Consider the following 24521-nt stretch of genomic DNA (forward strand, 5'->3'; position numbering starts at 1 on the left):
GAATATTCCTTTCATAATATGCATTTTCCATGGCTGTTTTGACCATACTATTTCACTTACATCAAAATAAACATCTTTTAATTTCATTTTCTGTGAACTATATGTATTTTACATGAACAATTTTTTAAAAGTATGCATTTATTTGTTTATTTATTTTAAAGGTGGAGTGACAGAGAATCTTCCAACTGTTGGTTCACTCTTTAAATGCCTTCAACATCTGAAGCTCAGCCAGGTTGAAGCCAGCAGTCAGGAACTCCTCGTGGGTGGCAGGGACCCAAGTCCTTGGGCCATTATCTGCTGCCTCCAAGAATTCAGCAGGGAGCTGGGTCAGAAGTGGAGGCAGGACTCCACCTCAGGCACTCCATCCATACAGGGTGCAGGCATCTAAGAGTCCGGTTAACCCGCAGTGACACAATGCCTGGCCCTCTGTGAACTTGTTGAAGCACCTGCATATGCTTCCAGGCCTCCCCAGCCTCCTGACTCCTTCTTTATGTCAGGTTTCTCTTTCACATCCTGCTGCCCGCTGTGAAATATAGCCAGTTCACCAAGCTCTTCAAAGAAGCTGCCACCCGTGTAAATTTTCCAGAGTGAAACTGACTTTCCTGAAGATTGCAGAGTAGGACATTGTCCCAGAAATCCAGTCATTATCCAACTGAACTGTGACCTTACACTTAAAATGTCATTTGGTTACTTCACTGCTTTTTTTTTTCCTCAAATAAAGACTATCTCTTCTTTAAGAAAACTGGTTCAGGAGCCAGTGCTGTGGCATAGTGAGTAAAGCTCCACCTGCAACACTGGCAGCCCACATGGGCACCCATGAGTTCCAGCTGCAGCTCTTCCAATCCAGTTCCCTGCTAGCATGCCTGGGAAAGCAACAGAAGATGGTCCAGGTGCTTGGGCCACTGCACCTATGTGGAAGACCACGAAGAAGCTCTTGGCTCCTACCTTCAGCCTGGCCCAGCCCCAAGCCATTGAGGCCATGTGGAGAGTGAACCAGCAGATGGAAGATACCTCTCTCTGTCTCTCCCTTTCTGCAATGCTGCCTTTCAAATAAATGAAAACAAAACAAAACAAAACAACAACAACAACAAAAAAAACTGGCTCAGCATTTTACAAAAGCACTGTCTTTTCTTCCCTTTCAAATAGTAGGTGTTCATTGGCCCATTCACTGTCATACAGTGCTGTCCAAAGAGATATTCTATGGTGCCAGAAATGTTTAAACCTATGCTGTCCAATTCAGCCATTAGCCACATATAACCCTGGAGCACTTGAAATGTGGATAGTGAGAATGAGGAACTGAATTTCAAACCACTTTACATTTCAATTCATTTAAAATTAAATAGCCACACATGACGCGCAGATCCAATAAATGCAGGCCACTTAAATGCCCAAAGAGACTCTATTAATACTCGATTCCTAAAACTCAGGACAAGATCAGGACTTAGGCTTCGATGCCTGTGTGCTGAATTTAATTAAAGCTCTGTAGTTTATCATGGCTGTGTTGTAATCAATAGCTTTCAAAGCTCCTACTCTTCACACCTATAATGTCGCCAAAGACAGTCCCTGGCTTTTAATGTTCTCTCTCATTTTCCACTTCAGTTGTACACAAATGCAGGGTCCTTCTTCCTCAAAAGCACGCACCCCACAGCAAGCACGTCTTCAGTCGTGTGTCCAAATGCTGAATCGATTCCAGCTGTTTCTTCACCAAGAAGATAAACACAACAGCTGTTATTCCTAATGCCTCTCCAGTTGAGCTAAATATTTCATTTTAAATGCTGATTTCATCTGCTGACATGGAAGTGATCCATATGGAAGTTATCCTATGGAAATATCCCTGGTTTGTATGAAAAGTATTGATCTAACCGAATTAAGAAAGCTGTGAACTATTGAGTGGGCATTTCTCAGAAATGTGAATGGATATTTAATCAATGTAGACAAACAGTTTCTTAAGTTGCAAAGCCAAACATTTAAAATTTTTACAAAAATATAATTAACCTGTATATTATAGAAAAGCTGGAAATATTGTTGCCAGGCCACTTGGTACATGCTGCCAGAGGGTGTGATATTCAAAGATGACCCAAGGGTGTGGATCTTGGAGAGCCCAATTTGTGTTGGCATTCATAACAAAGTTGTGGAACAAAAACAATCGGCTCAGGGCTGGCGCTGTGGCTTAGTGGGTAAAGCTTCCACCAGCAGTGCCAGCATCCCATATGGGCATCGATTCTATTCCGGGCTGCTCCTCTTCCGATCCAGCTCTCTGCTGTGGCCTGGGAAAGTAATGGAAGATGTCCCAAGTCCTCGGGCTCCTGCACCCACATGGGAGACCTGGAAAAAGTTTCTGGCTTGGCCGGCGCCATGGCTTAACAGGCTAATCCTCTGCCTTGCGGCGCCGGCACACCGGGTTCTAGTCCCGGTTGGGGTGCCGGATTCTATCCTGGTTGCCCCTCTTCCAGGACAGCTCTCTGCTGTGGCCCAGGAAGGCAGTGGAGGATGGCCCAAGTGTTTGGGCCCTGCACCCGCGTGGGAGACCAGGAGAAGCACCTGGTTCCTAGCTTCCGATCAGCTCGATGCGCCGGCCGCAGCGGCCATTGGAGGGTCAACCAATGGCAAAAAGGAAGACCTTTCTCTCTGTCTCTCTCTCTCACTTTCCACTCTGCCTGTCAAAAAAAAATTATTAAAAAAAAATTATTAAAAAAAAAAAAAAAAGCTCCTGGCTTCGGATAGGCCCAGCTCCGACAGTTATGGCCATCTGAGGAGTGAACCAGCAGTTGGAAGACCTCCTCTCTCTCTTTGCCTCTCTTTCTCTCTCTCTTGCTCTCTGCCTCTGCCTCTGCCTCTCTGTAACTCTGCCTTTCAAATAAATAAATGCATCTTTAAAAAAAAAAAAACAATTGGCTCTGGTGTTGGCGTCGTGCCATAGTGGGTAAAGCTGCCACCTATGGTGCTGACATTCCATATGGGCACCAGTTTGAGTCTCAGCTGCTCCATTTCTGATCCAGCTCTCTGATAACACACCAGTGAAAAGCAGTGGAAGATGGCCCAAGTGCTTGGGTCTTGCATCCATGTGGAATACCTGGAAGAAGCTCCTGGCTCCTGGCTTCCGTCTGGTTCAGCCCTGGCCATTGTAGCCATTTGGGAAGTGAACTAGTAGATGGAAGATCTCTCTTTCTGTCTCTTCCACTCTCTTTCTGGAACTCCACCTTTGAAATAAAACAAATCTTTAAGAAAAACAACAACAACAATTGGCTCTAGGCTTCCCTAGTTGTTTGAGTTGTTTAGCAAGTTGGAGATGTATAGAGTTCTTGAAGTCTTCAAGATATTAGAGATTGATAAGTACTACTTTGTGGTGGAATGAGAAGGCCATGCCAAGATGGCCACTGGCAACAAACTGCCTGGCTACAGGCTGTGATTGGATGGTTTTGGAAACCACATGACAACGAAGCCTGACTGACAACAGGTCGTGATTGGATGGCTTCGGAAACCACATGAAAACAGAGCCTGCCTGCAAACAGGCTGTGATTGGATGGCTTTGGAAACTGCCTGGCAACAGGCTGTGATTGGTTAGGGCATAGACCACCCCTTGACCGGATTGGCTGCCTTGGCTATATAAGCTGCTGTAGCAACTGAAATAAATGAGTCTGCAGGCTGCTCGCCTCTGGCCCGCTTTCACCGGGCTCCCAGGGTCTGTGTGGTGACTCTGCACCTCTTGCCCCCACAATGCTCCTCCTCTCAGAACAAATCCACCGCAATACCACTTTCCTGATTTTTTTTTTTAATTCAGGGCTGGTGTTGTGGCTCAGTATATCAAACTGCTGCCTGCAATGCCAGCATCCCTCATAGGCAATGGTTCAAATCCTGACATCTCCACTTCTAATCCAACTCCCTGCATTCACATGGGAGATCTGGATAAAGCTCCTGGCTCCTGGCTTCAGTCTGGCCCAGCCCTAGCTGTTTCGATCATTTGGGGAGTGAACTAATAGAGGAAAGATCTCTTTCTCTTCCACTCTTTCTGTAACTCTGCCTTTCAAATAAATAAAATAAATTAAAAAAAATCAATTTGGCCATGTCATAAAATACTCAATAAATTAGTTCCCTTTTCTTGTCTTAGCTCCCTGTTTTCTTTTTTTTTCTGTTGTTTGATTTTAAGAATTATTTCTTTTATTTGAAAGACAGCGCTAGAGAGAGAGAGAGGCAGAGGCAGAGAGAGAGAGAGAGAGAGAGAGAGAGAGAGAGAGAGAAAGGTGTCTTCCATCCATTGGTTCACTCCCCAAATGGCTGCAATGGCCGGAGCTGGGTCGACCCAAAGTCAGGAGCCAGGAGCTTCTTCCGAGTCTCCCACGTGGGTGCAGAGGCCCAAGGACTTGGGCCATCTTCTTCTGCTTTCCCAGGCCACAGCAGAGAGCTGGATTGGAAGTTGAGCAGCCGGAACTTGAACCAGCACTCATATGGGATGCCATCACTGCAGGCGGCGGCTTTACCCGCTGTGCCACAGCGCAGGCCCCAAGCTCCCTGATTTTTGAGATATCAGTCCCTAAGGAGAAGCCTTCTCTAAAAGATTGCTTTCCAGGGATGCTATGATCAGCCCACTTACCTGTGTGGGATGGAAGTGACCGGGGAAGTTATCTGGGAGGGGGACTGAGTGCAGAGCCTGCTCCACACAGTGTGAGCAGCAGTAGGAAAAGGAATTCCCTCTCTGCTGTAAGCATTGTAAGCCCTGCATACAATAGCATTCTTGCAGAACATGAGTAGGGAATACAAGCTCAAATTAGAAACCACAAAATTCCAAAGCAAAAAGCCCACCATAACCAAGAGGGACTATAAGATAAGTATGTTTAATGTACTTATGGAACTATTTCAAAGTATTGGATATACGAACGGGACCAGGCGATTTGCAAAAAGACCAAGCAAGTTCAAAAGATAGACCTTGCAGAAATAAAGAAATATGTAATGATTGAAACGAGAAGCTCTGTGGGCAAGTTAAATAGCAGTTAGACTTAGCTGAAAGGATTGTGAACTGTACGTCAGATCTGAGGAAGTTACTCAGAATAAGGGCAGAGATAAAACACAAATGTATAAAAGGAAGTGCTGTGGCAAGGAGGTTTAACTGTATTCAATCCAGAATTGCAAAAGAAGGAAATAAAATGGAGGAAAGGAAACAGCCAAAAAGAGACTTAAAAGTTGTAGAAAGGCTCAAATTCTTAGGTCCAGAAAATCCAAAGAGATGCTAGACCAGAAAAATAAAGCTAATTTTTGCTTAGTAATAATGACGTGAAACGACACAGAGAAGTTTGTCAAAGAATCTAGAGAATTCTCAGGCCTAGAAAACCTGAAAAAATTCCAAATAGGTAAATGTTAAAAAAGGAACTAATTAAAATAAAATTAGACTAATATAGGAGGTTTCCCAACAAAATCAATGAAAGTGAGAAAACAGTGAAATAATATCTTATAATGCTGAGAAAAAATAACTATCAACTTAGAAGTGAATGTTCACAGAAACCACCTTTTTCTTTATGTATTTTACTTATTATTTTGTTTGAAAGATGCGGGGGGAGAGAGTGTGATATGGGGGGAGGAGATAGAGAGAAAGAGAGAGATGTCTTCTGTCTGCTGGTTCACTCCCTAAATGCCTATAATCGCTGGGGCTGGGCCAGGCTCAAGCCAGGATGCAGGAACTCCATTCAGATCTCCCACGTGGGTGGCAGGGATCCAGAACTTGAGCCATCACCTGCTGCCTCCTGGGATGTTCATTAGCAGGAAGCGGGATCAGAAGCAGACAGGACTCTCTCTCAGCCACTCTGATAGGGGTGCAGGTGTCTGAAACAGCAGCTTAACCCACTGCACCACAGTGCCCACCTCAATTGTCTTTTTTTTTTTTTTTTTTGAGATCTTCCAGGTACTGTCACTCTCCAAATGGCCTCACCAACCAGGGATAGGCCAGACTGAAGCCAGGAGCCAGGAGCTTCTTCTGCATCTCTCACGTGGGTTCAGGGGCCCAAGCACTTCAGCTCTTCTACTGCATTCCCAGGCACGTTAGCAGGGAGCTGGATCAGAAGAGGAGCAGCTGGGACAGAACCGGAACCCACATGGGATGCCAGCACCACAGGCAGAGGCTTAGTCTACTAAGCCACAGCGGAGGCCCTGCAGAGTCTTAATTTACGTCTGTGAACCATGGGTCTTGAACTAGGAAGTCTCAAGAGGGTCTGCTCTGTGATCAGTCCATCAGTTTCACCACCAGGATTTTGGTGGGAGCTCGATTGTCCCGATCAGCAGAAGAGCTACAGCATCATCGTCAGCTGTGTCTGCAGAAATACAGTGGTCTCCCCTTATCTGTAATTTTGCCTGCAGTGCTTTTAGTTACCTGAAGTCCACTGCTATCCGAAAATGTAATACAGTATAGGAAGACAATCTGAGGAAAAGAGATTACACCCGTATGACTTTTATTACAGTATATTGTTATGATTTTTCTATTGTATTATTAGTGTTAATCTTTTACTCTGCCTAATTTTTAAAAAGTACTCCTTTTTTAAAAACGATATAATCGTTTGTTTTTCAAAGATTTATTTATTTATTTGAAAGAGTTATAGAGAAGGAGAGGCAGAGGCAGAGAGAGAGATTTTTCTTCTGCTGGTTCACTCCCCAAATGGCTGCAACAGCTGGAGCTGGGCCGATCTGAAACCAGGAGCCAAGAGCTTCTTCCAGGTCTCTCACATGAGTGCAGGGGCCCACGCACTTTAGCCATCTTCCACTGCTTTTCTAGGTGCATTAACAGGGAGCTGCATTGGAAGTGAAACATCCAAGACTCGAACTGGTGCCCATATGGGATGCTGATGCTGCAGGTGGCAGCGTTACCAGGTATATCACTGCACCGGCCCCTATTCTACCTAATTTTAAATTTTAATTATTTAAATTTTAATTAAATTTTAAATTTAAATTATTTTAAACCTTATCATAGGTATGGTGATAAAGGAAATATGTAATACATAGGTTTGGTACTACTAATTGTGGCTTTGGGCATCCACTCGTGTCTTGGCAACTATCTTTTGTGGATGAGAATCTCATTGTTCTCTGAGTCCACTGACTCGTGAGTACTGGCTGGAGCTTTGGACACAGTAGCACGAGAGTCCTCAACACTTTCAGGGGTCCACAGACATTTTCTGATTTTAATTTCTCCTAAAATCAGAAGAAAAAAGTGAACATAGTAATGAATATAATAATAAATTCACCCTGGATTATATTTGTCTTTGTAACAATTCAGTGATAAAATTTAATTTTCATATTTTTCTTAAGGAAAGGGCCCTTGAGGCATAATGCAGCCCTCTATTTACTATATTTCTGATTTGTAGGAATTTATAAAACTTCAGGTTAAGTGGATCTCTGAATTCTAGATAGAGTAGTTAGTACTAGGTGGTTACACTTAAGAAATAAAATTTACCAATCCACTCTGGCCTCAGAATCAGCCCTTAAGGCATTTGGATCTGGCTAAAAAGCCAATGAGAACTTCTCAGGCATGGAAAGCAAAGATGCTGTGGCAAAAAAAAAAAAAAAAAAAAAAAAAAACACCTAAATGAAAGATCTCTGTGAGTGAGATCCCAGCAGAAAGAATGGGCCATCAAAGAAGGGAGGAGAGAACTTCCACTTTGATTATGGCCTTGTCTAAATAAGGTCAGAGTTGGTGAACTCAAGAGGCTTCCATAGCCTTGGCAGCTCATGACAAGATCCTCAGGTGATTACTGACACCATAAACAAGAGTGTCAATTGTTAAATCAACAACAGGAGTCACTGTGTACCTGCTCCCCATGTAGGACATCTGTCCTTAATGTGTTGTACTATGCGAATTAATGGTAAAACTAGTACTCAAACAGTACTCTATACTTTGTGTGTCTGTGTGGATGTAATATGTTGAAATCTTTACTTAATATATACTCAGTTGATCTTCTGTATATAAAGATAATTGAAAATGAATCATGATTAAGAATGGGATGGGAGAGGGAGTGGGAGATGGGATGGTTGCGGATGGGAGGAAGGTTATGGGAGGGGGCGCTATAATTCAAAAGTTGTACTTTGGAAATTTATATTTATTAAATAAAAGTTAAAAAAATTTAAAAAAGAAATAAAGTTTAAATTTTGGCAATGAAACTAATAAAATGAACATAATGAATGAGCCTAATAATTTATGAAAATGACCTTAAGCAACATACAAGAAGACTCTCAGGAAGAGCAAAGCTGGGATAGCTGTGATAGTGATTATGATCATTACTGAGCATGCATGATGAACCGGGTTCTGTGGTTAGTGTGTTGTATACGCTGCCTCATTAATTCTCACAACAGCCTTATGAGCTAGTATTATTATTATGTGCCTCATTTATAGAGGAAGAAACCAAGGCTTATGAAGATTAGGTCAACTTGCTGAATATTACCTATCCAGTGAGTGGCTGGAAGAGGATTCGAATGCAGAATTTGGTTTGGGAGAATGATGCCCCCTACCAGAAACACTCACCACACGACAGCACACCAATGCCCCGGTAGCATTAGGAGAGCTCAGCAGAGACAGTAGGAGTGAGCATGGCAAGAAGAGCAGAGGCCAGGTGGATTCCAAATAGATTAAACCTAGGTATGGAAGGTAAAATGCTAAGGCTGATAGAGGGAAATGTACTCACGACCAAGCACTAGATACAATCTGCTTGTACAAGGCACAAACCTGGAGTATTCTGTCACTCTCCAAGTCATCAGGACTCCTAGGTGAGTAACTCTTACTGGGTCTTTCACGAGGAACTCATGAGAATGAACATTAGTAATAGACTGACAACACTCTATAAATACAACTGGGAGAGTCTGAATTCCTAAAGTCTAAATTTGTTTTTTTTTTAAAGATATATTTATTTATTTTGAAAGTCAGAGTTGGAGAGGGGGAGAGATGGAGAGAGATCTCCTAACTGCTAGTCTACTCCTCAGATGGCCATAACTGTCTAGGTTTGGCCAGGCCAAAGCTAGGAGCCAGGAGATTCTTCAGGGTTTTCCACATGGGTGGCAGGGGCCCAGGTACTTGGGCCATCACCTGTTGCTTTCCCAGGCCATTAGCAGGGAGTTGGATCAGAAGTGGAGCATCTGGGACATGAACTGGCACCCATATGGGATGCTGGCATAGCAGGTGGTGGCTTTATTTGCAAGCCACAACACTGGACCCCAAATCTAAGTTTTTAATGGTTGTTGAATAAGAGAAAGAGACATAATGAGATAAGTTAAAAGGAATATATAAAGGAGTGACCATTCCAACAGACTGATGGGAAGCAGAAAAGAGAATTAACAGATGATGAGACATCAGAACTGAAGCAGAGAAGAAAACCTGAGAAAGCTTCCTGTAGTCGTGCTATTAAAGGGTCTGAGGAGTCCTCATGAACTAACATTGGAAGTTAGAACAGTAATTTGTCTATGCTCTTATTCCATATGGTCTTCAGTAAGTTATTCTCTTCATCAAGTTCTAATTCCTTGGTGATCTTTATTAAGGTTGAATGAACTTCTCTATTATTAATGTATACATCAGCTCAGCCTTCCTTAGTGCATTAACTATGCCTTTTATTCTCTGTTGCTCTGATATCTCAGGGCCTCGCTGATCAGGAGGGACTGCTCCTCCTAGATTAGCCTATATCAATGGCTAATGAACTACTTTCTGGGACTGCGCCTTCCAGTTGCAAACCAGCCAAGCCAGAGCCCACATTCCCCAACCTCCTCTTTTCCTGGCTCTCACACTCTGAGCCTCTGACCACTTGTGCTAATCATCTCAGGGCCAGGTAGTGGACAACTGGGGACAGTCCCCATAGACCAGAGCCCATGGAAATGATGCAACTAGCCAATTCCAGGTGGTTTCTCTGCCTCACCAGTTCTGTCCCATAGAGTCCACATGTTCTCCTCTGCCTCCCGACCAACCCAGATGTCTCTCCATGCTGTCCCTGTGGCATGGTGTGCTCTTTTCTCTTTGAATATCTGAACCCCTTTTTCCAATGGCACTTATCTCCTGATCTGCTGGTCTTGACATACCCAGAAAATAACTTACATTCAAAACAATTGGTAATTATCTTTAGGATTCTGGTAGCTCCTGTAGGAAGACAAAGTTAGATGCTCTCTTCACTGTATTAGTCGATGCAAACTGCCGGAACAAAACACCATAGCCTGAATGCCTTAAACAATGGAAATGTATTTTCTCATAGTTCTTGAGACCAGAGGTCCAAGATCAGGGCTCCAGCACAATGAGGTTCTGGTGAGGGCTTCATTCCTGGTTCACAGAGAGCCACATTTTTGCTATTTCCTTATATGATAGAGGGAGAGTTTGGGGGGTGGGGAGAGAGAGAGAGAGAAAATTAAGCCACCATGAGAGTCCCACTCTTATTACTTTATCTAAACCTAATCACATCTCAAAGGCCTATCTCTAAATATCATCATATTGGTAGTTAGAGCTTGGACATATGAATTTGGAAGGAACAAAAATATTTAGTCCATAACACTACCTTATTCAGGTTTATTTTTATTTGGGTGTGTGATATATACATTACTTGAAAACCTGAGTGTTTTTCCCATGCTGTTCATAGAAGAAAAAAAATCTGGCAAATATTAGTATCTTGTCCAGTAGATAAATTAATTTCCATGACTGAGTGTAACTGGTGTAATATAATTGTATCCAGGACATAGGAAAAGCAAGAGAGAAGGGAGCCATGCTTTGGATCTTACTGCTAAGAAGATGCACCAGAGACGGGAGGCTGTGAGTGCACTCAGCAAATCGAAGTCAGGATTATTAATTCACATGAAATAAGGATAGCAACATTGAAATGAGAATATAACTCACTCTCATGGACCAGGTGGGGATTTGGAGAGCAGAAGAGAAAATAAAGCTATGCCCTCTGGTGGGCTGTTGCTTCATTTCAGATATTGAAGGAAACCAGGAGCCCCATGACACCTGGTCCCCTTCCCTGGGCACCACATCAGGGTTCACTTTCCCTTCCACAACCTGCTTGCTCCTCTGGGTTCACGTGACCCAGTGAGTAACTTATTCACTAAACCTCTGGAGAGCAAAACCCATTGCCACACAATCGGACAGGTTCAAGCGATGACAGTGAGAATGAACGTTTGCTCACCTGCAGAACTGGGGAGAGCACTCACCTCTGAAGGTAGTTGTCAGGTGAGATGTGCGTATGAAGTGCTGAGCACAAGCCAGGTTTGTCATAGCTGCTCAGTAGGGGTTAGCTACTACTGCTATTCACCTAACATCTTACAGGTGGGGAAACGGAGGCTTTCAGAGGGAGCATCTGACTATCCAGGGGTTACTTGGTGAACCGTTAGGCTGACCTCAAACTCAGGTCTGTCTCCAAAATTCATGTACCCAACACTATACCACTTCATCTGGGGCGGAGGGATTCCTTCTTGTGTTCAGATGGGGTGCTCTGATGGGCTGTGTATGACCAGCCATTAGAAAGGAATGCTCCCCCTTGCGGCGCCGGCACACCGGGTTCTAGTCCCGGTCAGGGCACCGATCCTGTCCCGGTTGCCCCTCTTCCAGGCCAGCTCTCTGCTGTGGCCAGGGAGTGCAGTGGAGGATGGCCCAAGTGTTTGGGATCTGCACCCCATGGGAGACCAGGAGAAGCACCTGGCTCCTGCCATCGGAACAGCGCAGTGCGCCGGCTGCAGCGCGCTACCGCGGCGGCCATTAGAGGGTGAACCAACGGCAAAGGAAGACCTTTCTCTCTGTCTCTCTCTCTCTCTCACTGTCCACTCTGCCTGTCAAAAATTAAAAAAAAAAAAAAAAAGAAAGAAAGAAAGGAATGCTCCCGTGACCAGCAGGTAAAGCTGCTGCCTGCAATGCTGGCATCTCATATTGGTGCTGTTTCTTGTCCAGGCTGCTCCACTTCCTATCCAGCTTCCTGCTAATTCACCCTGGAAAGCAGCAGATGATAGCTCAAGTGCTTGGGCCCCTGCACTCACGTGGGAGAGCTAGAAGAAGCTCCTAGCTTCTCAGTCTCTTTGGCTCTTTTTCTCTGTAACTCTGAATTTCAAATAAATAAATAAATAAATAAATAAATAAATCTTTTTAAACAAAAGAGAAAGAAAAAGAAAGTGAAGGGAACAGTTTTGGGCCTGGTGCTGTGGCATCGAGGTAAAGCTGCTGTTTGTGACACCAGCATCCAATATGGGCACCAGTTTGTGTCCCTGCTGCCCTACTTCTGATCCAGCTCACTGTTAATGACCTGGGAAAAGCAGCAGAAGATGGTCCAAGTGCTTGGGTTTCTGATACCCATGTGGGAGACCTGATTCCTGGCTTGAGCCTGGCCTAGCCCTGGCTGTTGTGGCCATCTGGGGAGTGAACCAGGGAATGGAAGATCTCTCTATCTTTCCCTTTCTCTCTGTGACTCTGCCTTTCCAATAAATAAATAAGTCTTTTACAAAAATGACTGTTGGGGCTAGCACAGTTGGTGCAGCAAGTTAGAGCCCCGACCTACAATGCCAGCATCCCATACCATAAGGGCGCAGGTTCAAGTCCTGGCTGATCCTCTTCCGATCCAGCTTTCTGGTATGGCCTGAGAAAGCAGTAGAAGATGGCCTAAGTCCTTGGACTCCTGCACCCTCTTGGGAGACCCGGAAGCGGCTCCTGGGTCCTGACTTCAGATTGGTCCAGCTCCGGCCATTGTGGCCATTTGGGGGATTGAACCAGCAGATGGAAGATTCCTCTCTTTTTCTCTACCTCTCACTATAACTGCCTTTCAAATAAATAAAAATAAATCTTTGAAAATGTGAAGCTCAAGATTCATAAGTTGACTTTGTAGGTAATATATGAGGAACTTCTGCCTTGCCTTTTGTTTTTTGGTTTTGTTTTGTTTGAATTACTTAATCCTGATCTGGGAATGCTGAGATCTCTCTACCTTTTAAAGCTGAGGCACAGGCCCTGGCTGTGGTGAGCATAACAAGCGGTCACCCACTCTGCATCACCCTCTGGCCTGGTCACTCTTTCTGCTTTGACCCTCTCGACCTGTATCAGGCAACTGGAATTCTTCCAAGAAGTTCCCAATTGATCTTGCCATCTGTGTCATTCTATGACCTTCCTGTGGGTCAGTCTTAATATTCTTGATGATGAAATAATTTGCCATCTCAACAGCTGTTCTCTTCACCTGAATGACACATTTTAAATATGGTCATGATTCTGGCTTTTCAACATTTAAAATTTCTCATTATTTTTCACAGGAAACCAAGGATTAATTTCAGAATAAGGGAAAGTGGAATTAAGGAGAAGCCTTCCTCCTGGGGTGGAAACACAGGTATTGAGTTAATGGTGTGATTTGTTTGTTTTCTTGCAGGTTTGTGGGAGTATTGGGAATAACCATCCATATTTGGCAACATCACGGTGACCAGTTTTTCACCTGACCCAAAGATCAAGCCCCAGCTGGAAAGGATTGGCTAAAGGACCGAGAATCATCTCGTGAATCATCTCAACAGGGATAAGACCTGACCCTTTCGGGGCTCAGAGGAGCCTGGATGTTTGAATAAAGATGGACTCAATGCTTCTTTGAGAGAAGGTTTTCTATGCTTTTTTGAGGGGAGGGAGGGAGAAACATCTTTTGCCAGTTGTTTCCAGCACCCTGCCTGGCGATAGTAGGTGTTACCTGAATGATTGCAGAATAGACAAAATTCCTCTGTGTGCAAATGAAGGGAAAAAAAAAAAAAGCTCATCTGACCTATTGTGCAAGATAACATGTATTCATGCTTCAATCTAAATGAATTTCAAAATCCAATCATCTTTGCAGATACGCAGGGAAATAACTTACTTTTTCAAAGTTAATCTTCACTGGAAGATTCTTGTAAAGAATAAACACAGAAAACCTACATATAAGCACAACCTTCTGTTGGTTCACCCCCAAAATGGCTGCTACAGCTGGAGCTACACCGAACCGAAGCCAGGAGCCAGGAGCTTCTTCTGGGTCTCCCACGTGGGTGCAGGGGCCCAAGGACTTGGGCCATCCTCTACTGCTTTCCCAGGCCACTGCAGAGAGCTGGATTGAAAGAGGGGCAGTCGGGACTAGAACTGGTGCCATATGGGATGCCAGCGCCGCAGGCGGAGGATTAACCTAGTGCGCCAGGGCGCTGGGCCCCTAAGTACACCTTCTATCTTTTTTTCCTGATTCTTCTACCTTATGTTCCAGACACATGAGACAAACACACTCAAATCTACCTTCCAAACTTATGATTCTGTGCCTTTGCACAAGTTGACTGTCCTGCCTGGAAATCCGACTCAGAATCCACTTGTGGAAATTCTGCTTGTGTTCCCAGGCCCTCCCCAAGGACCAGTGCGCACATGGCACTTGCCTTGATCAGAATTGATCTGCCCCTGGAGTCCTTCTGTTTGTGTTGTGGTGAATACATTTTCTACTTCCTTATTGTAAGCTCCATGAGTGCAAGGTACATAGCCAAATCCTTTGTACTTTCCAGTACTTTGGGCCCAACAACTTATCTTGCAGAGAATGTTCTCACATTTTCTCCCTAGGTATGACTTACAGCAGGGGAGGGTAGGCCTCAGACTGCTTTAGAATGGAATTGCTTTGAAGTTGTGCTTTGTCTTAAAAAAATTAATGTGAATTTTACATCCAATGGTATCATGTAATATTAGTAATTTTAATATAAAAATGCTTATTTTGACTTCTTTGTAAAACTTATACTCCAGAAACTTCCCATGGTGTATGCTTTGTCTGTAGACCTTCTAACATATAACCATGGGGATACACATTTCTCAGCTGAAAAGAGTATAAGTAAAACCCTTAAAGTGTTGAATTGAATTAAACAAGTATAACAATGTAGAGTGAAGTATTTGTTCCAAATGCCATATAATGTGAAAACATAGTCAACACAGAGAAAGGCAGCTTATCAAGTAGCCTAGAACATTTCAGAGAATTATTTAAACTAGCACTGCCCCCCACGCCAAATGCATAGTACGCACATTTGCTGGTGTTTTCCTAACTTCTCCAGGGCCCATAGCCATCCTGTGCAGTGAGGATGCTAAAATGCTTGCCCTGCAAGCCCACAAACACAAAGCCCCCCACAAAAGGAAAAACACCCACCTAGTTTCCATTTTTGTGGATGTTTTAGCCTATGTTCTTCTGGAACCATGTTCATTTTCAAGATTGCATTAGAAATAAAATGAACAATTTTATAATTTACTAACTTATAACTGACACTAAGGAGGGTTAGTATCCAGCTGCTGAGCAAATGTAAGTCAGTTTTCCTGGACATGCCTCACAGAGATTTCTCAAGTGGCCTGGGAGCATAGCAGATCAATACAGACTTTTAAGAAATAAGTAAATGGCTGAATCTGAATGTATAAATAAAACACCCCTATCTCTTGCTCTCTGCTGAAATAGATACTCATGCTAAGTAAGGCACTTGAAGAAATCACTTCCTAAACAGCATTCCTGTGGCCCAAAATATGTTCAATGCCTCCCCAAGAAAATATCTCCAAGATAAAACCACGACAATGGAATTCAGCGTAACAAAGAACTCTCTGGACTGTGTGTGGGGAAATGTGCTCAAGTAAAAGCCAGACACTCTTTTATTAGAGCTTCCAACTACAAGCCAGTTGGTAATGACAAACTGCATGTTAGTCCTACAAGGCTACCTGAGCACAGATGTGACTTGCACCCTTCACATCCTTCCCATAATCCTAGCAGGAGTTTCATTAATATCTGCTGCATGGAGAAGGGAAATAGAGCAGCACAAATAGCCACATGATGGAGTTTTCTATCTCCGAAGGCTACCCTGTAGCTCTGAAATTCTTTGTATATTGTAGCATAGTATACATGGGCCAGGTGTGAAACAGAATTTTTCTGTTTTGTTTTCCCCTCCTTGATTATTTGCTCATATTTCTTCTTCCTGCCTGCTTACAAAAACAACAGAGAGACAGGAATCTCTCTGGTCAGACTTTGACAATGGAAAGGAATGCCTAGTGTCTCAGCTCCTGTAACACTTATCAAGCTGAAAGGTTCTTGCATCAGAGCTCTCCAAAACTGCCATTCTGTCATTTCTGGCTTGGCTGTCTTCAGCGCAGCCCTTATTCGGAGTCTTTTCTGTTGCATTTGGCTGACATTGTATATATGCAATAAAATCGCCGAGCTGAGGCAGCGCTGCCTGCCTGCTGGTCCTGCCAGGCGCACAGCATCCGGAAGGGCAGCTCCTCACGGATCTGATGCTATTTTTCAGTCACACTGTGACAGTGCGTGCAGGTTAATCAACTTCGCCACAGCTGTAATTCCTGGTGGATCCCTTTTGTTTCATTTCTCTTCAGAATGAATGCACACAGGGAGCCCATTTGCCCCCACCATTCCTCATTGGTTGCCGTGATAAACATTGATTTTTATTTTCCCTGATCGGAAACGATGAAATTAATACCTAACATGGCAGGTTATATTTGTGTGTATGTTTTCATTCAGATTCTCTGACAAATTTTGAACATTTTCCATCACATTTTTTAAGGATTAAGTTTGTGAGCTTACAGATAGAAATGTCAGGAAAGCTAAGCGTTATTTGCCCGGGAAACGGATGGCATTAAGCCTCAAAGTGAGATTAGGTATTATTAGACGCCTCACATGGAGATACTGCAGGATTTCACTGTGCTGATCCACTACCTCATTCTGGATGAATTTGATCATTATTCAGTTGACATGTATTATTGCAGTACTTAGCATTTTTCAGAGAACTTGAAAATAAACAGATTGATACTGACATACAAAAGTGCTTTCAAATTACAAAGCTTCTTTAACATATTATATCTGAAAGTATTTTGTTCCGATTAATTTATTCACTCACAAATTGTTAGGCACTTAGTATGCGTGGCTCCAGTCCTGTTTAAGAACTGTAGGTTCATAGGCAATGAGAACTGCGCATTCTCTAGGAGCTCATCATGTGGAACAAAGAAGCAGACACAGAAAAGGAGAAAATCGATGGAGAAGTCACAGTTGAAGTTATCTCACCCATGGCCATCTCATAGCTGTCTCCTGCACCATGGGCTCCAGGGAGGGGCAGAGGAGGCAGAAACCGGACAGAAGAGAAATGTCAGCTCCGAAAGGGTTCAAGTTATTCAGGAATGTGGAAATTTATAGTACCCAGAGCAGGGTTCACATGAAAATTGACTGGGACAATGTGAAAGGCTATCTATGCCTTGCTATGGTGCCTAGACTTTTCTTTCAGTCAGACAAATCCACTGGTGACGTTTATGGAAAACAATTGCAAATCAAATCAAAACTTGTACCAGAGATTTTGTGTTAATGTAATTCTGTTTGTTGTATGGTAAGATTAATCATAATGATGACAAATCAGGGAGAACAATAGACCTCACTGATTTCCACAGGTCTTCCTTGGCTCTTGGGCCTTGCTATGCACATAGTAGTTTTTCTAAGCAGTTTTAGACTCAGAAGGCATGGGTCCAACTGACATTAAATAGCTTTGTAACTATGCATAGGCTGTTTGATTTCTATGAGATCTGGTCTCCTTATCTATTAAGCAGGGTATTATGACACGATATATCTCACAGGATTGTGAGAAGAATCAGGTTAAATAATGTACATAAATCGTTTTTAAGACAGTAGAGCACGACACATGAAGAAAGCCTATTCTTATCATCATTAACATTATTATTGTTTAAGAAACTGAGATCAACCCGAATAACTTGGCAGTTAGTCATCAGAAGCACTCCTTTTCCTAGGAGCACTGGATGTATAAAAGCTAATTCAAAAAGATGTGGAAATGTCCTTATTTAATCATAGATTCTTTGGTAATTGAGGAAATTGTCATGGGTAAATTGGCTGAAAATAAGGACTCATAGCCTCTGCTGTGAATAGTGCCCCCAGAGTTGTGTGGTGTGTCATCTACACAACCATCCACTAGGAGTTTGATAAGAGTGAGGTAGGAAAAACACCTACCTTCAAAATAGAATGTGATAATATTTGAGCTCAGAATTGTCCAGAGGTGAAGGACATGATTTACTGATCCAAAGGCACACTCAGAGGACTACTACTACAAAGATAGACACCCCCAGCTCTACCTCCGGTGCCTGTGGACATTGACCAAGACGCATCAGTTCTACATGCTCTGGTCCCTTATGTTTCACATGGAAATATTTCCTCAAAGAGTCATTAGGAAGTGCAAGTGACTGGGACAGAGTAGGCATTCCACAAGCATTAGCTATGATGATAAAGGAAAGACAATTAGACTGATAGCATGGTGTCACTTGCAACAATGAAATTGAAAAAAATTCATAATATTCTTAAAGTACTAAAATGACAATAGCTGTCAATATGGAATTTTATTGTCTAGATAAATTATTATTCAAAAGTGAGATTTTTAAAAATGTATTTGAAAGGCAGAGTGACAGAGAGATGGGGAGAGAGAAAGAGAGAAGTAATTCTCTGGTTCACTGTCCAAATGCCCATAGTAGCCAGTACTGAGCCAGGCTGAAGACAGAAGCCCAGAACTTCATTCAGGTATCCCATATGGGTGGCAGGGTCCCAAGTATTTGTACTGTCATCTGTTACTTTCTCAGACACATCATCAGGGAGCTGGATCACAAGTGTAGATGCTACGATTCTAATGGGCGCTCTGATACAAGATGCGGGCATCCCAAGCAATCACTTAACTGGATAAGTCACAAAGCCTGCCTCCAAAAGAGAGATTTTTTTTTAAAAGATTTATTTATTTTACTTGAAAGTCAGAGTTACACAGAGAGAGAAGGAGCGGTAGAGAGAGAGGTCTTCCATCCGATGATTCACTCCCCAGATAGCCGCAATGGTTGGAGCTGGGTCGATCTGAAGCCAGGAGCCAGGAATTTCTGCCGAGTCTCCCACGCAGGTGCAGGGGCCCAAGGATTTGGGCCATCTTCTACTGCTTTCCCAGGCCATAGCAGAGAGCTGGAATGGAAGTGGAGCAGCCAGGACTAGAACCGGCACCCTTATTGGATGCCGGCACGGCAGGTGGCAGCTTTACTCGCTACTCCACAGCACCAGCCCCCAAAAGAGAGATTTTTTAAAATGATATTTTAAGACCCACAACAAGAAAGTTTACAACCCATAAATCCTCATTGAATTAATAAAGATTTACTATGCAAAGAGAAATTGATCCATAAGGCCTGAATAAGAACAAAATTCATCATAAAAAGAGATAAAGTAGAGCAAGAGGTTAGCCAATGGTAAACAAAATGCAAATAAGTTGATAGAAACAAGACATCAGTGTTTGCAATAGCATAAGTCAGTAAACAATGATTACCAAAAAGAGAATGTACACATAATTGTTCAATGGCAAATAGTCCAGCAGGTCCTGGCAATGAACTAGAGCAATGGGTTCAGTTGTGGAAAAAGTATGTTGCTGGGAATACACTAACTATATTATCGCTTACCTGAATTTCTATAGCACAAAAAAATAGGAGGGAAAGCAGAGAGGAGCAACTAATGTCAGCCAAAACCTAACAATTTGTCTAAAATTCATATTTTCATGTATTGGTAATTTTTGTCATAATTTCTCAGACTTTCTGATTGTCTTTATGAAAGCTTAGATGATTTTTCAATTCTTCATGTGCTTATTTGATGTTTTTTGCCCAATTAATTTTCTTTTTAATTTCAAATTCTTTTTAGCCAAATTGATCAGCTTTGCTCAGTACATTGTAAAATTTCATTCTCTCTTCTCCTGAGCTTCTATCAAGGGGGAGGAAATGGCTGCATTTAACTTACTAATTATTCCACATTCCAGGGAACGCTGTCTCTTTCCAATCATCTTTAGTCTTTCAACTTTTCACAGTCTCACTATAAACCCAGTAGTGAGACCCCAACCCAGTGATGAGTCCAGACTCAGACTTAGCCTAACTGCAGGTCACACGTTTTCAAATCACTATCTAATTTGGACAACCACTCACTGCCCAGAAATATTGTATTACTTACCCATCCATGGTTGCTCTTCTTAAAAATGGGAATCATATTGATTACCTACCTCTGCAGTACACGCAAAGGTGTAACTGGTGAGTGATTATCTAACTGGGGTTTCACATTTGGCACAGTCTGTTTTCAATTACTCTTGTAAATTCGTAGACTGTCAGAACTGCAAAAGAGAGGTTTAAGAGACTTGTAGTTCAATGAGTTCATTTGACAAATGGGTAAATTAAGCTCAAGAAATTAAGTAAACTATCAAAGGTCAAACAACCCATAAATGACTGAAGTTCACCCGCCTCGATTTACACTTTTAGGAGTGGGGAATTTGGAGCACAGTCCATTGTGGACGTATTAGAGACTTCGGGAACATGCGTGATGGGAAAGTAGAATATGCAATCATGGATCAGCTTACCTGCCTTCTCCTCTGGTGTGTCCTTCCACGTTGCATGCCAGAAGAACACCGATAACAGCAGGAAAATGACGCAAAACTGAATGTTTGGTAGTTTTCAAGCAATCAGATTTCCTGAAGAAATACAAAGTCCACAGAAGATCTTTATTTTTAATAATCTAACACTTTCTCATTCAAACTTAGCGCTCTATCCTACTATCCAAATCAAACACAAAAAAGGAAATAAAGATTTCTCAGGCTATAGGTGCAGTGATTAAGTGCTCAATCTGAGTAGGGCACAGGAGCTGATCAAATGGGACATCAGAAGCAGGGAAAGGGGACATAAAAATGAGAGTGTCCAAATGAAAAGTGGGGAAACATCTACTTAATAATCTCTAGTATGATGTAGTAAGTTTAAGGACTAACCTTAAAAATAAGTAATGTGAGGGGCCAGCACTGTGGCGCTGCGGGTTAACACCTTGGCCTGAGGCGCCAGCATCCCATATGGGCGCCAGTTCGAAACCCGGCTGTTCTACTTCCCATCCAGCTCTCTGCTGTGGCCTGGGAAAGCAGTAGAAGATGGCTCAAGGCCTTGGACCCCTGCATCCACATGGGAGACCTGGAAGAAGCTCCTGACTCCTGGCTTTGGATCAGCCCAGCTCTGGCCATTGCGGCCAATTGGGGAGTGAACCATCGGATGGAAGACCTCTCTCTCTCCCTCCTTCTCTCTCTCTCTGCCTCTCCTCTCTCTGTGTAACTTTGACTTTCAAATAATAAATAAATAAGAAAATCTTAAAAAAAAAATAAGCAATGTGAACTTCCAGTGCTGGCCAAGATTAAGTCCACTACAATCTGTCTTTCACAATTATAACCAAAATCTGGGCAGAATGTAAAGCAACTATTGAGGACTCTGACAAATCACTAAGAGCAGGCAGACTGGGGAGAGAAGTCACACCTGAAGCACAGCACAGCGCTGTTTCCTCTGTCATCCAGCAGTGACCTGAGGGTGAGTCAAATCTGAAAGCAGCACAGTGGGTGCCGCCAGCAAAAACTACAAGAGAGATTTCCTCTTCCCGGCCAGAGGACTAGAAATAGGATCCAGCGGAATAGTATAGGGGAAGTTCTCTACTCTTTTGTCCTGTGCCCTGAAATCCACGAGTTTGAATCCTCACCCCTAAAGAGATGGTGTTAGGCGGTGTGGAGGTGATTAGGTGCCATTAGTGCCTTTCAACAGAGACCCTGAGAGCTGCCTTGCTGCCTGTACCACGTGAAGATGCACAGAGAGGTCTGTAGTCTGCGGCTCAGAAGACAGCCCCCACCAGACCCCAACCACACTACCCTGATCTGACACCTGGACCCCAGAACTGGGAGGAATGTGTTTCTGTTGTTTGTGAGCCCCCTGCGCTATGCTCATTTGTCATAGGAGCTCAAAGAGACTGAAACACCCTTTGTCTCCACCTCCACGCCCCATCATTTTCTCCCTTTGCCTTCTGGCCAACCCAGTTTGTGAAGGGGCCTTGGTGCAGCAGTAAAGGCAGCAATGGCACAGCATCTAAGATCCCAGAGAAACTCAGGTCTTCAGTCAAAGGACTCAGAAAATGCAAGTCCTATGGTCCTTTTCTCTCTTCAGTTCACCCTAAGGGTATCATTGGTTGACAGAACTGAGTGACAGCCCAGGTTGCTACAGTTTTGAAATCAAGGGGTCCCTAATTCTCTGTGTTTACGAGTCCCAGGCCCACCACCAAACTGTGCATGTGCAGAGCAGAGCTAAAGTAGCTCAGTAAAGAGCTGAAGACAAACTATGATCTGCCTTCCATCAGTCAGCTTTCTGTTACTACTATGAAATAACTAAGATACTTATGAAAGAAGAAGGTTTATTCTGGCTCATGGTTTTGTAAATTCACAGCACAAGATTGAGTGGGCCTTGGTTTGGCTGTCTGGTAAGGCCAGAGGCTGGTAATGGAAGGGTATGTGTGGAGGAAGGATTGCATGGAGAGCCAGGGAGCGAGGTCCAAGTTGGGTTTATGTAACCAACCCTCTTGTGAGAACTAACTTCTAAGGATGCACCCCCAAGGACCTAAGGACCTCCCACTGGCCCTCCTCTTGAAGACCGTATTTGAATTGGGTTTCCATCCTCTTAATACCATTAGTTTATGGCTTTGGGGATTAAATGTCTGCACGACTTTGGGAACCATATTCTACTCAAACCATAGAACATCCTTACTGCCCAAGCCTTGGACTCACCTCTCAATGGCTAGTGCATAGAGGCTTTGAGAACTGAATGTGGTGACCAGCTTTGTGGTGTAGAAAGTTAAGCTGCCACTTGTGACACCAGCAATCCATATTGGAGATCCAGTTCAAGTCCCAAGTGCTCTGCTTCCAAACTAGCTTCTTATTAATGCACCTGGGAAAGCAGCAGAGGATGGCTCAGGAGCTTGGGTTCCTATGTGGGAGACCCGAATGGAGTTCTGATCCTGGCTTCTGCTTGGCTCAGCTCCAGCCATTATGAGCATTTGGGGAGTGAACCAGCAGATGCAAGTTATTTTTTTCTTCTTGTCTCTCTCTCTTTCTATTTTTCCCTCTCTCTTTCCCTTTGCATTTCAAATAAATAAAATAAATCTTCGAGACAAAAAAAAATTGACTGTGAGAATCACCATCCACACATGGTAAAACAGCTGCCTGTCTGATTCTATCCATACGATCTGATTTCAATATTTATTCCAGTGGCAGAAATCAAGATTGTGTAATACCATCAAAATGCACGATGATGGAACAGAAGACAGAGCTCATAAATAGACTCAATGAAATATGATCAATTTATTTTTGTAAATAATGTAAAGATAATTCAACAAACAATAGTCTTTTAGCCAGGACAATTGGCAAAAATATGGAAAAAGAAGAACAATGATGTTATACAACTTATATAAAAATTAAACTAAAAGGTATCATAAGCCTAAATGTAAAATATGAAACTATAAAACTTGCAGTAGAAAACATAAGGAAAACTCTGTGTGACCTTGAGCTGATAAAGAGATCTTAAATATCCTTCCAAAATCATGATAGTAAAAGAAAAAAAACTGATCAATCAAACTCCATCAAGGTTTAAAAACTTTTGCTCCATAAAACAAAGAAATTCTTTGTCATTCTCTTTGCTATGGACAGAATGCCTATGTCCCTTTCAAATTCTTATGTTGAAATTCTAGCTCCCAAAGTGATGGTACTAAGAGGTGGAGTCTTTGGGTGGTATTATTAAAAGAATGAGAAGACAGGCCACAGATGGAAAGAAAATATTTAAAATCAGACATATGACAAAAAATTGTATCTAGAATTGTTAAAAAAGCTAATTTTCACCAAAAGAAAGAAATAATCCAGTAAAAAGGGGGTGGGCAACAGAATTGAATAGACACTTCACCTAAGAAGACAGACAGCATCTGAAAAGACACTTAACTTCATTATTCATTAGAGAAATTCAAATTAAAAGTACACTATCATACTCTTATTAAAATGCTTTTTTAAAACTTTTATTTAATAAAAATAAATTTCCAAAGTACAACTTTTGGATTATAGCAGCTTTCCCCCCATAATCTCCCTCCCACCTGCAATCATCCCCTCTCCCACTCCCTCTCCCATCCCATTCTTCATCAAGATTCATTTTCAAGTATCTTTATATACAGAAAATCAATTTAGTATATACTAAGTAAAGATTTCAACAGTTTGCATCCACACAGATACACAAAATATAAAGTACTGTTTGAGTACTAGTTATACCATTAATACGCATAGTACAATGCATTAAGGACAGAGATCCTACATGGGGAATAGTTGCACAGTGACTCCTGTTGTTGATTTAACAATTGACACTCTTATTTATGATGTCAGTAATCACCTGAGGATCTTGTCATGAGCTGCCAAGGCTATGGAAGCCTCTTGAGTTCACCAACTCTGACCTTATTTAGATAAGGCCATAGTCAAAGTGGAACTTCCAATTCAGTCCCATCAAGGTGGCATGTACCAATGCCATCTTACCAGTCAAAGTGATCAGTTTAAGTTAATAATTGATCATAATTATAGGATTAAATGTCAAAGGGATCACATAAACAAGATTAGTGTCTGCTAATACTTACTGATAGAATTAAAAAGGAGAGAATAATCCAACATGGGAAGTGGGATACACAGCAGACTCATAGAATGGC

This window comes from Lepus europaeus, chromosome 3 (assembly GCF_033115175.1).
Source record: "Lepus europaeus isolate LE1 chromosome 3, mLepTim1.pri, whole genome shotgun sequence".
Classification (NCBI taxonomy): domain Eukaryota; kingdom Metazoa; phylum Chordata; class Mammalia; order Lagomorpha; family Leporidae; genus Lepus; species Lepus europaeus.